This window comes from Limulus polyphemus, unplaced genomic scaffold (assembly GCF_000517525.1).
Source record: "Limulus polyphemus unplaced genomic scaffold, Limulus_polyphemus-2.1.2 Scaffold737, whole genome shotgun sequence".
Lineage (NCBI taxonomy): Eukaryota > Metazoa > Arthropoda > Merostomata > Xiphosura > Limulidae > Limulus > Limulus polyphemus.
The window spans coordinates 186,544-194,382 of record NW_013666347.1 but is presented as its reverse complement, the minus strand read 5'-3'; the positions used below and the strand labels follow the sequence as shown (position 1 = coordinate 194,382).

Below are 7,839 nucleotides of genomic sequence, written 5' to 3'. Positions count from 1 at the left end.
CACTTTAGTTACATTTGATGGAAATTCCTGCTATGTTTGCTAGTCTTAATGCTTTTTTTTTCTCTTTTAAAAGATATTTTAGAAGTAATGTCTATTAAATACTGGTTTAAGACGTGCGACGATGTGGAATGTGAAGGGAACCAATGTGCAGAGTCGATGCTCAAAGATCGTTCTGAACTGGTCGCTAAGATAATGAACGTCCTTTTACGCAGGATAATAAAAGATAAGGGTTTGCAGTCTATTGCTGCATTATGTGATATATATAAATCTCGTGTCTTGAATAGAAGAACAGCGATCGTTTCCCTGACAGCAGAAGATTTTAATTCAACTGAGGTGCTCAGCAAGTAAATGTAATGACTGTACAGCACACACACCAAGGTACTAGTGCCAGTAAGATATTTTAAATATCCAGTAAAATATTCTAAACGAATAGCTTTTTCCCAGTGGATAAACGTCGTACTTACATACGTCATTTACGACTGTTGCACTTGCATGGGAACAGTAGATACTGTTGTTATCTTTCATATTAGATTGGTCCTAAAAAAAATAATATATTTTAAATTAATAATGGTTGGAGACGGCTTTAATGGGTAATGAAGAAAAACTTTAATATAAGTTTAACAGCAAATGTACAACGTATATTAAAGTTTTTCTTCATTACCCATTCAAGCCGTCTCCAACCATAGTCTCAAAATGGGTTCCTCGTCATCGATTTTGAATATTTTAAATTACTTGAATTTCAAATCTCACTTCTCCATTTGACCCATAAAATATGCTAACAAACTTATTTTGAGAAAATGTGCTTAAAATACTGTGTTGTCGGTGAAAAACTGAATCTATATTTGAATCTGAAAAACTTATTAATTACTGGAAGACCCACAATCTTTAGATGATATTAATATAGTTTAACCATCGAATGATAATTTTGAGCTCTGTAGAAGTGTGTTGTTAGTTCTGGAGGTTATATGTTTATGTGCTTTTAATTGCCTTCTTTTGTTTATGTTTTGATTGATTCGAGACAGTTTCTATCCCTTATATGCTAAAATTAAGGACTCCATGAAATTAAATACACACTTACTTGCGTGATGCAGTTTATAAAACTTAGGTAACAAAAGATGCCTTGAAAGTTAAAACCTAAGTAAATACCTTTGTCAAAACCATGGATTTAGTTAATATGAGATATCTGAGAATTGTTATTAACGTCATCCCTATTTTTAGAAAAAAAAAGCCCCCCAGTGGCACAGCGGTATGTATGTGGACTTACAACGCTAGAAACCGGGCTTCCATACCCGTTGTGGGCAGAGCACAGATAGCCCAATGTATAACTTTGTGCTTAACTAAAAACAAACAATACAAGAAAAGTACATTATCAATCATAATCCATTAAATCTGAATTCTAGCATCAAAAATAAACACGTATCATAATTAGTATTCAAAACTCTATAAAAAATTACTTAAGGTAAACGTACGCTACTTTCAAAAGTTCAAACTTGCAAGTTGCTAATAATGTGGCTTTTGAGTCGTTTTGCCATTGATCACAGTGAACATATATCTAACTAAATATCTTCAAAATATGGCATTAATTTATTCTTTTATTCAAGAGCTGTTGAAGATAATTTAATCTTCCTTTCTCATCATCAATATTGTAAGTTTGGGAGAGGAAGAAACGTAATGCCCAATCTATTACTTGATTTGTTCCATGCAATCAAGTTAAACCTGTTTTAGGAGGTTCTAAGCTAGCTGATGAGCAATGAAACAAATAGATTTTCTTAAATAGCGAGGGAGTAAATTGATAGCATTAATACTACATATTCTTCAAATGTCAATATAGATATAGGCTCACTGTGGTGAATAAAATACTGCTCAAACTGCATAGTTATAATTTAAAGGCTATAGTATAAGATAATTTAATCTTGACTTTTAGTTCCCTATTTAGTGATTACTTGATAAGTATGATAAGCAGCTGATATATTTCAGTAACGCACTTCTTTCTCACCGAAATTATTTAGAATTTTGGAGATTAAGAAAATAAAATTTGTAGAAGTACTTAATAAAAGGAAAAAACGTTTATTTACATTTCTGTTTTATAATCAATAAGTTAAATATTCACAAAGAGAAAGTTTAAAAACCCTAATTTACGCAAGAAATGTTTAAAGTTTCGAAAATAATTGTTTGTTTTGACGTGTTTGCAAATGAACTCAGTTCAAGATTATCCGCATCTAAAGTCCTTGATTTCAATTAGAAAATCAATAGAGAGATTTGGAGAATATTGTACAGTAAAATAAAGACTAACTATAACGGTCGAGGTGGTATAACCTAAAAAATAAAGAGTTGAAATGACTAAACTAAAAACAAGTGAAACTAAATACAGAAATGAAACAGGAGTAAACAGTAAACTAGGAATATAGACGTAAAAAATATTGGACAACAGAGAAGTTAGAATTGGTAAAAAAATATTAAAGAGGTATATATGAACAAAACAATAAGCGCAAAGTGAGACAAGAAGATAAAAATTATAATTACGTGTATCAAAAATATTAGCGCACAAGAGATAGTTTGTAGCTTATTTTATCATAAGGAGGAGAAAAAACGAAGCGTATACTGGAAAATCAAAGGAGAAATGAGAATATAAATTCCGAGAATAATGAATTGACCAATGAATAAGCAAAGAGAAGCAGAGAAATTTGAATAGACCAATGGAAGATAACAAATAGTAAGACAATGTTTAGAATATCAAAAATGTGCCAGAGAAAGGCTGAGTTAAAAGACGAATGTCGAGAAAGAAGAGCAGTATTAAAAAATAATAAGAAAAACTGAATCCAGAAAACAATATGATATTACATGATAAATACATAATAGAGTAAAAATAATAAGTAATTAAGAGGAAAATAAAGCGGGAAGTTTGGGAGTTTAGAAAATACGCGTAGAAAAAAATATTTGTGAATATAAAACAACACCCTTCCAGTAGCTCAGCGAAACGTTTGCGGGTTTACGACGCTAAAAGTTGGGTTCAATACCCGTGGAGAGCAGAACACAGATAGCTTATGGTGTAGCTTTGTGCTTAACAGTAACCAAGCCAACAGAAGTGAGAAAAGAATGTTTTTTTCTTTGTTTTTTTAAATCCATTATTTACATGTTTTATACATGAAAATTTCTCTACATTTTCAATATTAGGGACTGCAACTTTTTTGAAAGCTCATATCTTAATATGACTTCCCTACTGGTCAATAGCCAAAGTTTAGCTTCACGTTTGAGGAGACAACGGATGCTACGTTTACTGCCAACCCGTCATCAAATGATTTTTGAAGTCTAACTCAGTAAAAGCATAGCAAAGAAACCAACCAAACCTAACATATGGACATACATGGTGTATTGATAAAACAAGACTTGCTTCATAATTTTGAGCGCGTGCCTCTGTTTCCTTAAAATTCATTGGTTGGGAGAATGATGCGTCAACTGAGATGGCGCGTGCTTTTGTGATCGAAACAGGAAATCAGTTCTTACGGCACGAGTCGTCAGTTTAACAGAACAAGAGAAGGAGGGAGCACGTATTTGTTTTATTAGCAAAACCTTTTCAAGCTCAAGCATTATTAAAGGGGGAGAAGGTAAGCCTTTCTTGAATTAAATTTAAAAATGTTGTTTCAGGCTGATTTAACTGGAGGGTGTGATTCGTTGGGAAAAGTATATATATATTTACACGTTCATTATGTATTTATTTGCGTGCATTTAAGGAATACTTGAATAACTTATTATATTAGCTTTCAAACATTACTTGTATTGATCAAAATATGCATTATTTCTGAGCAAATTCGTTGTAATTAATAAATGTTTCGTCTGCTGCTAACATCGTATTTTACTCGAGCTATCACTCCTCTTGTTGTTGATCTTTTGGGGAATTCTTCAGTACTATTTGTTTTAACATGTTAAAGGATTATCCTTACCACCTACAACTGAGGATTTACGGAAGAAAAATAATCAGTTACTGTTGTTAATCTGATAGGAGAGAAGGAGAAATAATTTTTGAGTTTTAGTTTCTATTTTAGGATATTCTGTCTCCTTTAGAATATTGTATTTTACAATAACTGAGTGTTTGTTAATAGTCCATTTTTGTCTCTTTAGAAGACCACATTTTCAAGAACCACAAGTTATACCATTCAACGTGTTCATAAACTAGCATTGCTTTTAAATGTTTAGAAATTAAAAGAAAATATTCCCTTGTCCTCCTGGTCCAAATCCTTAAAAAGAAATTCAGAGTTTGCTATCGATCATATAAATGCCTAAAAGCGGGATTTTCAGAGCTGAACACAGCGGAATAATTTTAAGAATAATCTAATAAAAACTTTCACAATATGTATCCCTATATATATATATATATATATCATTGTCATAGTTTGTGAAAAGAAATATTGTATATAAAAAATAAGGAAGAATTTTACTCCTATGAATAACAGTAATATCGTAATAACGTTGAGAAAGGGAGACCCGCTGGCCTTAAAATATTCATGAAATAGAAAGAAGTGTTATCCTAAAAACCTTACATAAAAAGCAGAATATTATAATCCCAATATGTTTATAAGATTGAGGGCGTTATTATTCTAGACATTCTTATGAGCAAAAAAAAAGGATTTATCGTGAAAACTTTTGTTTTGAATCAGAAGAAAAAAAACTCATTTCTGAAAGTTTACTGAAGTTGAAAGAAGTTTTGAATAGGGTATAAAGAGGAATACCTAACAGGAAAGGAAGAAGCAGTTTATAGGTTACACTCGCAAAGTTACTGTACATTGTGAATAATTACAGTAAAGACTCCTGAGAGTTCTGAGTCACAATGAATTTCTAGTAAGAAGCTCCAGTGATTCTTCTAACAGTTTGAAATAGTTTAGTCTTTGCTCCAGTTTTTCGAGATTTATGTACATTGTTTTTATTCCAAAACTCCAACATTATAAAAATTGATGAAATATTTTATTATCTAGCTCAATAAATCGCGTATTCCAAATTGATTACAAAAATTAAACCAACTACAATTTGTACATATTTCTCTTTTTTTTTTTACGAGTGGAGCCACGTTTATTAACTCTCGTCCAACTTATTTCCATTTCCTTGCAACATTTCATGAAGATCCCCTTTTCTATTCATTGTATGATTAACTCTTTCAACTGGTATTTCTGGAGCTTATTTTCTGTTATAATTATGTCACATGCAACAATATGCCTTTTTATTGTTCGTCTGAAGAAATACACACCGAAACATAAAAGCTAATGGACAAATAAAATGCCTCAGACAATCGTACTCGCGATATTTCAACTGCTGTCTCCAATTTTAATGGCTCGTTACGTACCTGAGGATTTAACTAAATTACCTTTTAACATAATGATAATTACAGATATATTAACTGCTATTCGGGAAGACTTCCCTAGGGAATTTCTACCGACATCAGAAGCATGTTAGTACAAGTCCAGAAAGACAATTCGTACCCTAAACATTTAAAATTTACAGTTTTGTGCATTAACAAATTTCCTCAGTCCAGCCGATAAAACTGTATACTGTTGTTCTGTTGTGTGTCCCTTTGTGAATTACATTCATGACCTTAAGCTTGTTTTGGCAAATTTATCTGTTTTTTTAATAAGATATAAGAAGAGGGATAGTTGGCCTTTTCTGTGAAATGTTAAATGTAAATATCTGTAACATTTTACTTGACTAAATTATTTTCCACCAAAAAAATCGTAAATCAATGTTTGTGTAAGATTTTCGTAAGCAGTAGATGGAATATTGACGTCCACACGATTTCTCCTTTCAGGGACGAGTACGTACAAGAAGCTTTTCGTCTACTGAGTAAAAATAGTGAATACATTGTAGAATGTACTGCACCAGATTTATATCAGTAGCACCAGCGCTTTTAAATGTTTAGCCGTAGTCTTATACAGGTTACCTAACAACCATCACTTAGCAACTGTTGAGAAACATAAATAAATGTTTATATACGTGATGCCGTTCTAAATTAAAGTGATGAATTGTTTTGTTTTGAATTTCGCGCAAAGCTACACGAGGGCTATCTGCGCTAGCCGTCCCTAATTTAACAGTGGTAGACCAGAGAGAAGGTAGTTCGTCAACACCACCCACCGCCAACTCTTGGGCTACTCTTTTACCAACGAATAATGGGATTGGCCGTCACATTATGACGCCTCCATGGCTAAAATGGCGAGCACGTTCAGTGATGGGGATTCGAACCCACGACCCTCACATTGTGAGTCGAGCGCCTTAACCATAAAGTGATGAAGGACAGTATAAATGTACAGTGGCGTGGAAGTTAACCCTAAACTGGTAGTAGTTTTAGAGTCACTATGAGAGTGCTTTACTAGCAATCGCTAGTAGGTTAACACTTTTACTCAATTTGTAGAGCACTTATCTGTAGTACGATCTGTAGTAATTACGCTCGTAGAAGATGCAAAAAATATTACAATCCTAAAATAAATATGTGCCTTGATTGTGAGAGGGGAAGAATGTGGTAGCTTAAGTTGTTGAAAAGTGTCTTAGTTGGAGTTTCTTGTAAGGTAACGCTTTAGCTCATTCGTTTAGCATGCGATAAGTCTCGGATTAGACTTTGAACGATGAAATACAAAGAAAAAAAAACTTAGAAAACCACACACACGAGTTGTAAACAAGTGTTGCTTAGCAGCTTGTGTAAATATTTGCATGTTGTTTTATAAGTGATATTGTTCTGTGGCAAATTGATGAAGGAGAATATAAACAATCGATTGCATAGGTTAACTTTAAACCGTAGTCTTACGTGGGCTGCTAGACAACTATTATTTAGCGCTCGGTTAATAAAATATTTATATATTTTTACAGGAGTAGTTTTATTCTGTGGTGAAGTTATGAAGACAAATATTTGTAGGTTAGCTTTAAGGTGTTTAAGGAAATCGATTTTTATTTATTTATCACATTTTAGTTTGTTTGTTTTTTAGCGTAATTTAATTAGTGAAGAGATCTGCAGATCTTTTTCTTGTTCAGTGATCAGTTTACTTTTAGTAAATGAAACTTCACTAGGTGAATCAGATCCCTCACGTCCATCGTTGTCCCTCAACGAGGAATCATCAGTAGGACAGTTATTCACAAAATCCTCGTCGGATCCGAAAAATGTCTGAGACAAATCTATAATATCGTCCTCTGAATCCATGTCTATCATTTGTTTTTGGCTTAATTTCTTAGCCTGAGCTCGAGTCACAGTACACGAAGGAAACACATAGATATTCTCCTCAACGACAACATCACCTCAGATGAAACAGTGATCGGCTTGTTAACCATTTTAGGTTCGGCACCAACTTTTCCCCCAACCAAATCGTTTCCCAACAATAATGATACGCCATTAATTAGTACAATAGGTCTTACTCCAACCACAACTGGTCCCGAAACTAGGTCTGACGCTAAATAAATGTTATGAAGAGGAACATTAACAAAGCTACCCTCAATACTTTGAGCAATAACAGACTCACCAGTGGCAGAACTCGAATCTAAAGGCAATACACCTTCTAACAACAATGATTGAGTCGTCCCAGTATCACGTAGAATACGTATGGGTATAGGATTGCTAGTGTTATTTGTCAAAGACACAGAACCAACAGACACAAAAGGTTTAAATTCCTCTCTGATTACATCAGCCTTTATATCAGTGGCCAAGTCAACAACATCGGGCGATCTGATGAAACTATGTTCATATGTGGACACAAACGCACTGGGTGTTGCCTCCTTTTCTTTTTTCTTTTTCAAACACCAACAATCGGACATAACTTGACCAGGTTTTTTACAAAAATGGCAGATATGCTTTGATTGTTTTAAAGTTTT

At 33.2% G+C, this 7,839-nt stretch overlaps 1 protein-coding gene across 1 annotated transcript in view; it reads left to right on the top strand.

Annotated features, from left to right (window-relative positions):
- The first annotated feature begins 3,543 nt into the window (after window positions 1-3,543).
- The window catches only part of LOC106460261 (neutral and basic amino acid transport protein rBAT-like), a 32,289-nt gene continuing 27,993 nt past the window's right edge, over window positions 3,544-7,839 (top strand). The window contains exon 1 of the mRNA XM_013919948.2: window positions 3,544-3,605. The gene's annotated coding sequence lies outside the window, so the exon portion shown is untranslated. The remainder of the gene's footprint in view (window positions 3,606-7,839) is intronic.